Here is a 16,150-nt window from a genome sequence, read left to right as displayed (position 1 = left end):
ATGTGGGTTTGCTCTGCACAGGGCTAGACTGATTATAGATAAGCAAGTACTCTTGTCTCTGCTGGGCTGGGTAAAGCTGTCTTTACCCTGTTTCTATAGTCACCTATGCTGTCCTTATCCATCACAAAAGTACTTTAAGAAGGAGGAAATAAATGAGTAAGAAGAAAAAAATGTTCATTAAGTTTACATTAGGTTTTCATACATGTAGGTCATTTTTGTCATTATAAGAGTAAATTCTATATATTGATGAAGCAAATTAAGTTTTCAGGGTAGTTCTTATGAGGAGAATATAAGGAGATAGTGACAAAATTCTTTGCTTGACTAAATTTTACTCAGGCTTCTAAACTTTCTCCTAGGTCCATATGTGCACTTCCTTCTAAAATCTAACATTAGCCCTGGCCAGTGTTGGTCAGTTGATTGAGCATTGCTTCATGCACCAAAAGGTCACAAGTTTCATTCCCAGTCAGGGCACATGCCTGGGCTGTGAGCTCAATTCTCATTAATGGTTCTTTCATCAATGTGAGAAAACCATTCTTTCTCTTCCTCTCTAAAATCAATAAAAAACATTTAAAAAATCAAATCCAGTTTTAGCAAGAATTTTGTTAAGTCAGTTTAGCCCAGTGGTCGGCAAACTGCGGCTCAGCAAACCACGGCTCGCAAGCCACATGTGGCTCTTTGGCCTCTTGAGTGTGGCTCTTCCACAAAATACCGACTTCTGCGCATGGGCCACGAAGTTTCAATTGCACTGTATGTGCGCGCCTGCACGTGGTATTTTGTGGGAGAGCCACACTCAAGAGGCCAAAGAGCCGCATGTGGCTCATGAGCCACAGTTTGCCAGCCATGGGTTTAGCCAACCTCTCCCCCACCTCCTCTGTCTCACCCATCCTCAATATCTGGTCACCTGAGATAGCAGATCAGATTCCTTCCTCATTCTTTACCATCCCCCCAGGTAATGTGGGATTACCTTGGCCTGTGTTCACCAAAATCCTGTTAGGTCAGTTTAGCCAGAATTTCCTTATCCCTGATACATTCTCTTAGTAATATTTTACCCAATGACTCCACCCTGTTCTTTGGCTATACATTTTCAGTTGCCCATGCTATATTCCAATTTGAGCCCAATCTCTCCGCATGCTACACCATAAGATTTTATCTCAGTATTCCTTATACTTATCATGATAGTGTTCCCCTTCCCCATAAAGTCTTCCTTATCATGCTTTAACAAGTGTCATTGAATTTTTAATAATAGATAATAGATAGAAATAATTTTTCAAAAAAATTTAGTATGAAAGGATAATGATATCATGCACTATTTGGAGAGAAATGTAAAGATAGGAAACTCCTGTTCAATTTTTAGTTATGGTCTTTAAATACTAAAAGGAAGGTAAAATTTAAATGGATAATTAGAAATATGTGTGAGACAACAAGGAGACTCAACAGTTCAGAATCTTCCAGAGGGTCAGAGATCTACCCTGGAGTTAGCCAACAATAAGTAGAGAACTGAGTTTCTATTGTGATGACTTGTGCTTCTCAGGAAAGCAGAGGAGGTGGTGAGGTGGAGTGTTGAAAGGCAGGAGGAAGGATTAAAGTCTGGGAGTTGTGAAAGAATTTTAAATTAACTGTTGAAGTGTTAACCAAGAAAGAGGCTTAAGCTAAAAGAGAAATAAAAAACATTCATTTGGGGTCAGCGATTGCAAATGGAAGACACAGATTCAGATAGCAACCTAAAGTGTACCTCAGGGAAAACAAAAAAAGGCAGGACTTACAAAGGCTCAGGATGTAAATGCTGTACTCAGTCTGGTCCTCTTTATGCAAATGAAGTATTCTGCCAGGTTAATAGGGATTGGTTTATCCCAATATGCAAACATTGGAGGCTGGCTGGTAAAAGGGGATAGCTCTTTTTAAAGTAAGGAACACAGGTGCTCTGGTTTTCATGGTGAGGAATAGATTGAAATTCAGGCACAGCTGAAAAGTTCAAAAGTTCATGGAGAAACATGCTGGGTGGACTATGTGTAAGACAGAAAGCCAGAAAAAAATGTAAAAGGGAAACCTTGAAATCTAGACTATCCTGCAGGGGAGCCATGAAACCTATAAGGTGAAAAATAATAAAACCCTTGAACCCCCATCAGGTGGGAGCTCAGACTAGTTGAGCTGCCCACTTGTGCTTTATGCCACGTGTACTCAATAAATTTGCTTGCTTTGCTTCCTTAATAAGTTTGCTTGCTTTGCTTCCTTAATAAGTTTGCTTGCTTTGCTTTTTTAATAAATTGGCTTGCTTTGCTTCAAAACTGTTTCATGTTATTTGTTTGAATTCTTTCGTGTGAGGGTGACAAGAGCCAAGGAGGGGAGAGCCCCCTCTAACTCAGACAGCTCTCTGGTAACACTTCTATGGTAAATTTATTTTTCTCCAATAAACAGTGGATTTGTAAATAATATTATCTTGGGTTCTGTGAATCTCAAGGATACTTTTTCCCCATTGATTTTTAGAGAGAATGGAAGGGAGGGAGGGTGGGAGGGAGAGAAAAACAGGTACATGCCCTTGACCAGGAATCAAACTAGCGACCCTTCCAGGGGTGGGCAAACTTTTTGACTCGAGGGCCACAATGGGTTCTTAAACTGGACCGGAGGGCCGGAACAAAAGCATGGATGGAGTGTTTGTGTGAACTAATATAAATTCAAAGTAAACATCTACATTAATAAAAGAGAAAAATGGTAATTGGCGTACGACGATACCCTTTTCATTGGCTAATCAGGGCTATATGCAAATTAACTGCCAACTAAGATTGGCAGTTAACTGCCAACAAGGTGGCGGTTAATTTGCATATGTAGGCACAATGCAGGAAGGCGAAAGGGAAAGCAGGAAGAAGCCCCCTGCCACTGACAGTGTTCGGAAACCCAGTGGGGAGCTAAGAGCTGGGGGGCAGGGCAAAGGTGGCCCTGGGGCCGCCTTTGCCCTGCCCCCCAGCCATGATCGGAGAATCAGGTGCCTTTTCCGCCCTGGCCAGTGATAGCAGGAAGTAGGGGTAGAGCCAGCGATGGGAGCAGGACACAGTCGAAGCTGGCAGTCCCGGGAACTAGGGGTCCCTTGCCTGGGCCTAAAGCGGAGCCCATGATCACAGGGCCGCTGCAGCTGTGGGTCCCCGCTGCCCGGGCCGGACGCCTCAGCCAGAGGCGTTAGGCCTGGGCAGGGGCGGAGAATGCAACCGCGGGGAGCTGGGGGTCCCCTGCCCAGGCCTGACACCTCTGCCGGAGGCCTCAGGCCTGGTCAAGGGGCCGATCCGGTGATTGGTGATCGGAGGGTGATGAGGGTCAACTCCTCTGGCCGAGGCATCAGGCCTGGGCTGGGGGCTGAGCCGGGGATTGGGGGGATATGATGGTCCCCTTGCCCAGGCCTAAAGCCTGGGTCAGAGGCATCAGGCCTGGGCGGGGTCCAGAGCCAGTGATCAGGGGGAGATGGGGGTCCCCTGTCCAAGCCTGACACCTCTGGCGGAGGCATCAGGCCTGGGCAAGGGGCCGATCAGGTGATCAGAGGGTGATGGGGGTCTACGCCTCTGGCTGAGGTATCAGGCCTAGGCAAGGGGCAGAGCCAGCAATTGGAGGGGTCTGGGGGTCCCTGCCCAGGCCTGATGCCTGGGCCAGAGGCATCAGGCCTGGGCTGGGGGCAGAACCAGTGATGGGGGGAAATGAGGGTCCCCTGCCCAGGCCTGACACCTCTGGCAGAGGCGTCAGGCCTGGGCAAGGGGCCGATCCTGCAATTGGAGGGTGATGGGGGTCAACGCCTGAGGGCTCCCAGTATGTGAGAGGGGGCAGGCTGGGCTGAGGGACACTCCCCCCCACACACACACCCAGTGCACGAATTTCGTGCACCGGGCCCCTAGTCATTACATAAAAGGGTACGGTCTTTTTTTTTTTTAGTTTTATTCATTTCAAATGGGCTGTACTTTGCCCATGGCTGCTTAGCCTGTAGTCTGATGCTCTAACCACTGAGAAAAAACAGCAGTGCAGGTTCTGTGATTATTGCTTGGCAATTAAATCCTGTTTAACTGCTACCATTAATACAGAATAATTAAATAATTCAATTTTTATATGTAAAAATTATTTGTATTTTTATTTGTGATTTCTTTCCTACACATTAACCTGAAATAATTGAAAAAGCAACTTACTTCTACCATACACATACATTTAAAGTGCTAAGGAACTGACTGTACTCAAGGATTATATATTACCTATTTTCAGGTGACTAGTGCTGAGAAAATAGTGTTTCTTCTAGGAATTTGTTTAGCTGAAGATGTTACCCTAGACCAGTGATGGCGAACCTTTTCAGCTCGGCGTGTCAGCATTTTGAAAAACCCTAACTTAACTTTGGTGCCGTGTCACATATAGAAATTTTTTGATATTTGCAACCATAATAAAACAAAGATTTATATTTTTGATATTTATTTTATATATTTAAATGCCATTTAACAAAGAAAAATCAACCAAAAGAATGAGTTCGCGTGTCACCTCTGACACGCGTGTCATAGGTTCGCCATCACTGCTAGACAGTGTGGGAATGCTGGGGAGTCTGCCTCTTTGGCCAGGATGGTGCAGGAGGAGGTTCTGACCCTAAGCATGCCTAAGGCTAGAGAGATGGATGAACAGGCCCCAGCACCCAAAAGTGAGCAGGATGATTGGGTAGAGACAGAACTCCCTCCCTTCTCTATCCTTATAAGAGCTGTGGGCTTGAGCAGGAAGGGGAGATGGTCTTTGAGATAGGAATCCATCATTCATTGAAGTTGGCACCTGAATAAGCCTCTTTCCTTTACACCAGCACCTTCTCAAATCTTTGGCTTTCACTGACATGGGCAGTTGAGCCTGATTTACTCAGTTTTGAGGGAAGCTTACTTAATTACTTTGAGTACAAGTATAAAAATATGGCTTTGGGAAGCTAAATTTCAGGTATTAAATGTTAGATATTTCTGAAAGGGAGCTCATGTCTTATAAATTATGTCATAGTCTGATAGCTGGAAGATAAGAACCAATGATGAAAAATGTTATCTCAAAATGCAATGGAAGAAACAAAGAATATGGAGCAGGTAAGAAGTTTTTTTTTTTTAATAGAAAATAATGACAGCAGCTATTATGTATTCAGAGCTCACCTCTTTCTAGACACTACACAAACACTATCTAATTAATACTTGCAGTTAACCAACTCATATGAACAGTATGATTCCAGTAGTATAACTTTTAGGCATTCCCTATTTACTATGGGTTTATTGTATTATAATTATTTATCTAATGTCATTGCAATTATTAGATGAACAATAATTGAATTTTTATAATAATCTTATGAGAAAGATGACATTATTATCCCATTTTATAAATATAGTAACTTCACACTTTCAGAAAGTAGACAAACTGGGAATTCAAATCTAGACTGCTCCAGAGTCACATCTCATAAATACTAGTTATGCTGCCTCCCATTGGCTCTACTGACCATTAAATAATAACTTACTTTAGTGGGCAGTCTCTGTATAGTAAACACAATGCTAAAAACTTTTATGTCCTGTAGTGTGAATGATTTAAAAATTACTGTTTTTATTGGAGGATTGTATTGGAAGGCACAGAAACAAAATTATAGTTAATGCTCATATATAAGGATGTGTATTCCCTAGTTTTTCCTACAACTCTTGTAACTTTAGTGATATGTTATGCAGAAAGAAATACATTTAAAAGCACAATTATAGTATGTGTAAGAATGTGATAAATGCTCAAAGATGGTTATGGAGGACAAAGAGGGAAATAAATTATTTAAGGATTGGGAGTAAAAGTGCTGCATAAACACTTTAAAGCTGGCCCTTGAAGTTGAAGCGAGAGTTGTCTCTGTATTGCCTGTGAGATAGTGTCTCAATTCAAGTCATCGAGACCAGAAATTATAGCTAATGGTGAACAATGTAGGGCAGTTGAACTTTGTACTGTTGAGCAGTTATGTGTGAGAAGAAGGGACAAGAATATAATAATTAATTAAAGAAAAGGAAAAAACATATTTTAATAATTTCAGTCAAATAAGCTTACTAAGTGTTTTCAATATTCTTATTTATTCAGACAACTCTGTGAGATAGATTTCATGATTTTCACTTTATTGATGAAGAAACTGAACCATAGAGAAGTTACATTTCCTGTCCAACATTACACAAATATAAATGACAGATTTAGGTTTAAAAAATAATCTGATGAACAAAATAGATCCAGAGACATAAAAGCATGGAACCGATTGTTGAATCTCAGAGGGAAGGAGGGGGAGGCTAGGTGGGTGGGAAGAGATCAACTAAAGAACTTGTCTGTATACATGCATAACCCATGGACACAGGCAATAGGGTGGTAAAGGCTTGGGGCAGGGGTGGGTGTGGGTTAGAAGAGGTCAATGGGGGGGAAAAGGAGACACATATGTAATATTTTCAATAATAAATGTTTATTTAAAAAAATAACCTGCCTGTTTCCAAAGCACACACACTTTTAACTGAACTGCAAAATAATGCCCACTCAGTCCTGACGGATGTGGCTCAATTGTTTCATTCCATGAACCCAGAGGTCACAGGTTAGATTTCAGGTAAAGGCACATTCCCAGGTTGCTGGCTTGATCCCCAGTAGTGGGCATATAGGAGACAACCAATGGATGATTCATGCTCATCAATGTTTCTCTCTCTTCCCCTCTCTCTTTCTGTCTCCCTCTAAAATAAATAAAAACATATTTTAAAAAAAATAACGCTCAATGTGATTCTACAGAGCAGTTAAATAATTTGAACTGACATATACACAGGGTAGACCAAAAGTAGGTTTACAGTTGTGAGTATGCAAAACACAGTTTATTCTTATACTATTAATTATTTAATATTGTATTGTTTTCCATACAAACAACTGTAAACCTTTTTTTGCCCTACCCTGTACACATGTAAAGCAAGGCATGCTTTAAGACATGAGTTTTTTAGTTTATCATTAAGGCAAGAACATAAATTGATTCAAATTTTTCAGTTGAAAAAGGAAAAATAGGTAACTTTAAACAAATTATTCTAAAAACATATAGCATGATCTACACATAGCTACACCTTCAAACATAAATTCCTGGCAGTCAATAGCAGATTTTATGAAAAACATAACATCCTCTAGATCAGTGATGGTGAACCTTTTGAGCTCAGCGTGTCAGCATTTTGAAAAACCCTAACTTAACTCTGGTGCAGTGTCACATATAGAAATTTTTTTATATTTGCAACCATAGTAAAACGAAGACTTATATTTTTGATATTTATTTTATATATTTAAATGCCATTTAACAAAGAAAAATCAATGAAAAAAATGAGTTTGTGTGTCACCTCTGACACACGTGTCATAGGTTCGCCATCACTGCTCTAGATACATGGATAAAAGCATTCTCCTGACTTGCATTGTGTTGTATGCTTAAAGTATGTTTCAATTTATCTACTCAACTGAGTTATTTATTATCTTATGTCTTCTTTTTAACTAATTACATAAACTTTCATAATGCTTATTCACTGACAGAACAGGTCTTGGGAAAAATCATATACCTTTAAATAAAATAGAATGTAACTTTTATTTTGTACTTTAAGTCCTTATTTTTATTTTCTAAAAAAATTAGTGATTAAGTATCATTAGAAATAAAGCTTTATGTATGTCTTCACATGAATGCATTTAAAAAACATACAAGTGAATGTGTTTTTTTCCCCAGTTTTTTTTTTTTTTTTTGGTTGGAAGCAGGAAAAAGAATAATGGCAATTGTATAGTTTGGTTGACACTGTATTGTTTCACTTTCCATATGATTTTGAATGTTCCTTTTGAATAACCACTACTCATATAATATAGATTCATGTTATGTTGAATCCATGATTTTTAGATATGACATCAAAAGAACAAGCAACAAAAGAAAATAATCTACAAGTGAGATTACATCAAACAAAAAAAAGCTTCTGCCCAGTGAAACAATCAATGAAATGATAAGGCAACCTATGGAATGGAATAAATATTTGTAAATAATTATATCTTATAAGGTGTTAATATCCTAAATGTATAAGGGACACATACAACAATTGCAAAGTAAAAAACAAACAAACAAACAAAAAAACACAAAAAAACTTATTTGATTAAAAATTGGCATAGGACTAGAATAGACACATTTCCAGAGAAGATATAAAAATGGCAAGTTAAGTACATGAAAAGATACTGAACATGGCTAATCCGCAGAGAAATATAATCAAACCACAATGAGATATTACCTCATTCCTGTTAGAATGGCTGCCATGTAAAAGATAAAAAGATATCAAATGTTGGTAAGAATGTGGAGAAAAGGGAGACCTGGTTGAGAACATAAATTGGTATAGCCACTATGGAAAATAGTACAGAGGTTTCTCAAAATTTAAAATTAGAACTACCACATTATCCAGTAATCCTACTTCTGGGTTTATATCCAAAAGAAGCAAAATTACTATCTCAAGAAGATGTCTATATCCTATGTTCATTGCAGCATCAGTCACAATAGTGAAGACATGAAAACAACCTAGTGTTCACTGACACTATTCAACTGGGTTATTTATTATCCTATATCTTCTTTTTAACTAATCACATAAACTTTCACAACACTTATTCACTGATAGAACAGGTCTTTGGAAAAATCATATACCTTTAAATAAAATAGAATGGATTATGAATATGTACTAGTATATGTGCAATGGAAATTATTCAGACATAAAACAGAAGGAAATCATGCCATTTGTGACACTATGGATGGACCTTGAGGGCATTATACTAAGTGAAATGTCAGGCAGAGAAAGGCAAATACTATATTATCTTACTAGAGGCCCGGTGCATGGATTCGTGCACCAGTGGGATCCCTCAGCATGGCCTGCACCCTCTCGCAATCTGGGACCCCTTGGGGCATGTCGGACTGCTGGTTTCGGCCTGATTCCCACAGGCCATGGCTTGCCATCTGACTTCCCCCAGGAATGTAGTAGTGCACAAAGCAGCAGACAGCCGGAGAGGAGCCTGAGCCTGGGCTGGGCACTGCACCTCTCCTGATCATCCTGGCCACACTGCCTGCTGCCGCTGCTTGGTAGCGCTACTGCCGAGGTAGGAGAGGCTCGCACCACAGCTGCGCTTGCCAGCCATGAACAGGGTGTCTGGTGCCGTTGATCAGTTGAGCAGCACTCCCACTGTGGGAGCGCACTGACCACCAGGGGGCAGTTCTTGCATTGGGTGTCTGCCCCCTGGTGGTAAGTGCGCATTGCAGTGACCAGTCATTTGGTCATTTGGTCACTTAGGCTTTTATACACATAAGATATGTGGAATCTGAAACTACTGAGCTCATTATTACAGAGAGCGGAATGGTAGTTGATAGAACCTGAAGTGCCGGGGAAATGAAGAGATGTTCAAAGGGTGTAAACTTTCTAGTATAAGATAAATAAGTTCCTGGAATCCAAGGTCCAAAGTGCAGTTTGGTGGCTATAGTTACCAATACTGTATTTTATACTTGAAAGTTGCTATGAGAATAGAGCTTTAATGTTTTCACCATAGCAACAACAACAGAATTTCAAAAAGACATGAGGTAAGAAAGAGAAAAAGTAAGAAAAAAAGATAGAGATGAAGGAAAGGACAGAGAGAGAGAGAAAGGAAAAGGAGCAGGAGTGGGGAGGGAGAGGATTAGAGAGAGGGTGGGAGGAAAGAGGAAGTAATGCAGAAATAATAAGATGAGTCAGCAGATTCAACAAGCAGCAGATCATTTGTTGAAAATATGAATTAAAATATTAAAGTAGATTTGTAAAAGTACAAAGGCAAACCTCAGGAAATTTTTAAATGTGAAATTAAAATCTGCTTTAATATAATGGAGAAAGAGATTGATATAAACAAATTATCCTTAATATATGCAGAGATATAAATAAATGGTGAATATGATGTTAAAAAATATAGAATTGAGTGAGAAGATTAGAATGAGAATCCCTAACACAGATAGGTAGATAGATAGATAGATAGATAGATAGATAGATAGATAGATAGATAGATAGACAGATCCAGATATAATAAAGGGAGTGTGACAGAGCATATTCAGAAGATAATGACTGAGAATTCACCAATGAATATCAATAAATAATTGAAAGGCAATTCATACTTGCACATATGGTAGAAAATTGAAAAACACTAAAAACAAACACCCCCAAAACTTGCCATAAATGCTGCCAAAAAGAAAAAATATTTCCTGTAAGTGAATGATAGGGTGACAATCGACATGTCATTAGCAATTGATAGCCAGATGATATTGACAACATAAAAATATTAGGAATTGTCTTATGAATACCTCCCCTGTAATATCAAATGACTTATTTGAAAATGTGCTAGATTTCTCTCTGGGTAAATTTTCCTTTGTTGCTGTTTCATTATTCATTTTCTTAAAAATCAGATTCTCTGCTATTTAATTTTTGCAAAATTATTTTCTCTTGCTAGCAAGTAATATTTATACAGTATTAAAGAAACCTTCTAAACCACTGACTTTCTTTTGTATATGTCATATTACTACAAATAAATATGATCTCAAAAAACATTGGTCAGAGATTTTATTGCCTATGTTTTTCTTCTAGGATTTTTATGGCTTCTCATGTTATATTTAAGTCTTTTATCCATTTTGAGTTTATTCCTATACATGGTGTATGTTGGTGATCTAGTTGTATTTTTTTACATGTACCTGTCTAATTTTCCTAACACCATTTATTGAAGAAATTATCTTTAATTTTTTGTATGCCTTTGCCTCCTTTGTCAAGCATTAATTGAGTGTGATGGCTTGGGATGATTCTGGGTTTCTGTTCTGCTCCATTGATCTATATGCCTGTTCTTGTGCCAGTACCAGACTGTTTTTATTACAACAGCTTTGTAGTATAATTTGATCTGGAATTATGATCCCTCCAACTTTGTCCTTCTTTCTCAAGATTGCCGCAGTTATCAGGGTCTTTTTGGTTCCATCAAACGTTTTGAATATTTGTTCTGCTCTTTGGGTAGTATGGACATTTCAATGATTTTATTTATTCTAATCGATGAGCTTGGTATATGCTTCCACTTGTTTGTATCTTTCTCTATTGCTTTTTTCAATGTTCTGTAGTTTTCTGAGTACTGGTCTTTTACCTCCTTGGTTAAGTTTATTTCTAGGTATCTTATTTTGTTGTTGTTGTTGCAATGGTAAATGGGATTTTTTTTTCAGTTTATCTTTCTGAGATTTCATTATTGGTGTATCAAAATATCAATTTCTGGATGTTAATTCTGTATCTTGCTACATTGCTGAATTCATTTATTAAGTCTAGTAGTGCTTTGGAGGAGTATTTAGGTTTTTCCATGTATAATATCATATCATTTGAGAATAATGACCATTTTACTTCCTCCTTTCTAATTTCAATGCCTTTGATTTTTTTTTTCTTGTCTGATCACTGTGGCTAGAACTTCTAGTACTATGTTGAATAAAAGTTGTGAAAGCAGACATTCTGTCTTGTTCTTTCTCTTAAGGGGAATGCTTTAATTTTTTTCCCATTGAGTATAATGTTGGCTGTAGGTTTGTCATATATGGTCTTTATTATGTTGAGGTATGGTCTCTCTATTCCCACTTTGCTGAGAGTGTTTATCAAAATGGGTGCTGGATTTTTTTTAATGCTTCTTTGCCTCTATTGCTATGATCATGTGATTTTTATCTGTCAATTTGTTTATGTGATGTATTTATTGATTTTGATATTGCACCAGTCTTTTATCCTGGGAATAAATCCCTCTTGATCATGGTGTCTGATCTTTATAATGTATTGCTGGATCCAATTTGCTAGAATTTTGTTGAGGATTTTAGCATCTATGTTCATCAGGGATATTGGCCTGTCATTTTCTTTCTTTGTACTGTATTTATATGGTTTTGGGATTAGCATAATGCTGGCCTCATAAAAAGAGCTTACAAGTGTTCTTTCCTCTTGACTTTTTTGGAGTAGTTTGAGGATGATAGGTGTTAGTTATTCCTTGAATGTTTGGTAAAACTTCCTTGGTCCAGGACTTTTATTTGCTGGGAGTAAAATCTCAGACATCTCACATAGTAAAATTTTCTCTTGTCCTAGGGCAAGTGAAACTAAGGGAAAAAATAACAAACAGACTATATCAAACTAAAAAGCTTCTGCACAGCAAAAGAAACCATCAAAATGAAACAGGAACCCATTGTATGGGAAACATAGTCACCAAGGATATATCTGATAGGTGCTTAAGTTCCAAAGAACTCATGCAACTCAACAAAAGGAAGACAAACAATCCAGTTAAAAAATGGGCAAAATACCTGAATAGATACTTCTCCAAAGAGGATATAGTGTAGATGACCAATAGACATATGAAAAAATAGTCAATGTCATTAGTCATCAGAGAGATGCCAATTAAAACTACAATGAGTTTTCACCACACACCTGCCAGAATGGCTGCTACCATCATTAAACCAACAAACAACAAGTACTGGCAAGGATGTTGGGAAAAGGAACTCTAGTATATTGCTGGCAGGAATGCAAACTGGTGCAACCACTGTGGAAAACAGTATGGAATTTCCTAAAAAAATTAAAAATGGAACTGCCATTTGACCCAGTGATCTCACTTCTGGGAACATATTCTAAGATGTCTGAAATACCAATCAGAAAGAATATATGCACTCCTATGTTCATAAAAGCACAATCTACAATAGCTAAGATATGGAATCAGCTCAAGTGCCCATCAGTAGATGAGTGGATAAAAAAGCTATTGTACATTTACACAACGGAATACTACACAGCTATAAAAAAAGAAAGACCTCTTACCATTTCCAACAGCATGGATAGACCTGGAGAGTATTATGCTTAGTGAAATAAGTCAGCCAGAGAAAGATAAGTATCATATGTTCTCACTCATATGTGGAATCTACTGAACAAAATGAAGTGATGAATAAAATAGATCCAAGGACCTAGAAACATAGAACAGGCTGGCTAACTTCAGAGGGAAGGCTAGAATCTGGTGAGTTGGAGGGGAATGATTAACCGGGGAACTTATATGCATATATGCATAACCAATGGACATAGACAATAGTGTGGTGTAGGCCTGGCATGGAGCAGGGCCTGGGAGGTTGGGGCCTGATATGGAGGAAATAGGGGGATAGCTGAAATACTGTCAGCAATAAAAAAAGACATAATAAAAATGTAAAAACAACAACAATAAAGAACAAGAAAATATTGGTCATGTAATCTTTCTCTTCAGAATATCCTGATTGACTCTATAATATCAAAACTACTTTTATTTAACTGTTACTGCTCTTAATCTGTGTCTACGGAGTAGTCATTAAAGGTGGTAGTGACAGTTTTGTTCACAAATGTAGAAATAAAAAGCTTTTTATTAAAAACATATATTTAAGAGGAATTATCAGAAAAGTGGAATTTTAGCAGGTGCAAAATGTGATACTTTTTCAGTATCTGTTACAATTCTTTTTGAAATGGACATTGTTATTTGCCTTTTTGATATAAGAAGGTAGTTTCATAAAACATTTCATAAATCAAAGATTTATCCCAGAGTACATAGATACCCTAATGTGCTTTTCTCCTAAATTATTATTATATAGGACAATTTCCTGTAATCTTTGGTACTTTATAAAAAGGCTAGAGACCCAGTGCATGAAATTCACTGGCCAGCAATCAGGGTCAATCAGGTTCCCCTCCTCCCTGTCTTCCCACCGCCCACCTCCTCTCCTCCTCCTCCTCTTTCCCTTGCTGCCCACATCTGCCGCCACCCACCCCTGGTTCCCCATCCCATCCCGGAGGCCTGGCACCAATTGGGCAATCAGGGCCTACTGGTCGGGGGAGGAACTGGGAGGTTGGCTGGCAGGCCCCATCAACAATCAGGGCCTGAGGGCTGGGGACAGCTTCTGTGTTGAGTGTCTGCCCCCTGATGGTCAGTGCATGTCATAGCGACCAGTCGTTCCAGTTGTTCCATTGTAAAGATATGTTAGGCTTTCATATATATAGATAGAAAGATAGATTGATATATAGGTATATAGATACATAGGTATATAGATATATAGATATAGAGAGATATATATAGATAATCTAAAGTAGCTGTGTCTGTTTACTTTCATAATGAAACACAAATGGTTCACACCTTTCATTTCTATAAAATTCTGAGAACTCCAGAAATTTCTTAAGTAGGCTAATAGTATTACTAACTCCTTATCAATAATTTAAGCATCAAGCTCTATTTTCCTGACATCAAATAATATACATTGAAAAACAAATGTTTTATTAGAACCATCAACTGCTTTCAAAATTTTACTTGATTATGTTATTAACATTTTCCTAAGTGTTATATATATTTGAAATTAAATGTGTAAAATTTTAAAGATGTACTTCTTTTTTTTCATACATTACTTTGGAATCAGTAAAGTAACAAGAATAATGAACAGTTTGGAATGTATTATATTAATCATGCCGAATGATCCTTTTTTATTTTAATTTCTCAAGTAATCTGTATGCTATGTGCTGTATTAAATAATTTCACTTCTAATGAAATAGCGTATTCAGAACCACTTCTGCCACTGGTATTAGGTGATGGTTTATTTGTGAAGAAAAAATAAATAAAAAACAAGTAAGCAGGAGAAAGTTAAAATTTAGATAAGAATAAATATAAAATTAGGTAGAAAAATAATAGAAGGAAGAGGATAATAGAGACCTAAGAGAAAGGATTACTAGAATAGTGGTTAGAGTTAGAAAGCAGATAAAGGAGAAACTAAGATGGCGGCATAGATAAACACCAGGAAATTGCTGCTTCCCACAACAATTGATAAATGCATCAAAAACACAAACTGGACTCATCCAGAACTACAGGAGAGCTGGCTGAGTGTAAATTCTACAACTAGAAGGAAAGAAAAGCACACTGAGAGCCAGAGGAGCTGCGGAAGTGGAGTGCAGAGGTACGGGGGGCTCGCGCACTCGGAAAGGGTCTGGCACCTGAGGACGCGGCTGTCTTTTTGAATCCGGAGGGAGACACAAGCTCCTGACGGCTCTGAAATCCGGCTCCAAGAAGTCTCTGGGGACCCAGGACTCATACTGGGAGAAACTGGTCTCTCTGGCAGCGGGCGAGCTTGAGGGCAGCTTTCCCTCAGAGGTGCTTGCAGCCATTGCCGGGACACTGGGACTCGCGACTCCTTAGGGCGGGGCTGAGGCTCCGCCATAGCTGCTTGCTCCGCCCTTTGATTCCTTGAGACCCCGCCCCACCCAGGCTGCTGCAGAGGCTTTTGCATATGAATGCCCCGGCCATTTGCAACCTGTAATTACCTAACTGCAGTCGGGAAAGATAGACCCAGAGCTTCCAAGAGAAGGCCCAAGGCCCCACAGCGGCTTGCATTGCTACACAGCTGAGCATCATCAGGGCACTTCCAAACTCCAAAAAAGGAAGGGGAATCTGCAGTTCTCTTCGTAGTTCCTGCTGTGTAACCTCAGGCAGAGGCTAAATTAGCACCTCCTTAGAACCAAGAGCCACTGTACCCAGTGGTCAGAGGGGGACCATCCAGATCACAACTCCTCAGATCCATAAGGGACACACTCAGGGTGCAGTCTCAGTGAGCACCAAAGCCCCACTGAAGCAAGTCTTGCCCCAGAAGGGTGTCTCCAGCACAGAAGTTCTCCCACTGCAGACACAGCTGACTCTTACAGCCAATTGGCCTGGAGGTCAATTCCTCCCAGTGAGCCTACAACAACCAAGGCATAACTACAACAAGACTGTGCACAAAGCCCATAAGGGGGTGCACCAAGAGTGTCCACCTCAGGTAACTGGGGAGGCTGAGCCACTGGGTCCTACAGGACACCTAGCACACAAAGCCACTCTATCAACACAGGGAAGCAGCCAAAATGCGGAGACAAAGAAACAGGTCACAAATGGCAGAAACGGAGGAAAGCAAACGACTGGATATAGAGTTCAAGGCCACGTTTATAAGGTTTTTCAAGGATTTTATGGAAACCGCCGATAAATTTAATGAGTCCCTCAATAAGTATAGTGAGACCATGGAGGACATGAAAAAGGACCAACTAGAAATTAAGCATACACTGACTGAAATAAAGAATAATTTACAGAGATCCAACAGCAGACAAGAGGA

The sequence above is a fragment of the Myotis daubentonii genome, chromosome 1 (assembly GCF_963259705.1).
Source record: "Myotis daubentonii chromosome 1, mMyoDau2.1, whole genome shotgun sequence".
NCBI classification, from domain to species: domain Eukaryota; kingdom Metazoa; phylum Chordata; class Mammalia; order Chiroptera; family Vespertilionidae; genus Myotis; species Myotis daubentonii.
Note: the sequence above shows the minus strand (reverse complement) of the source record.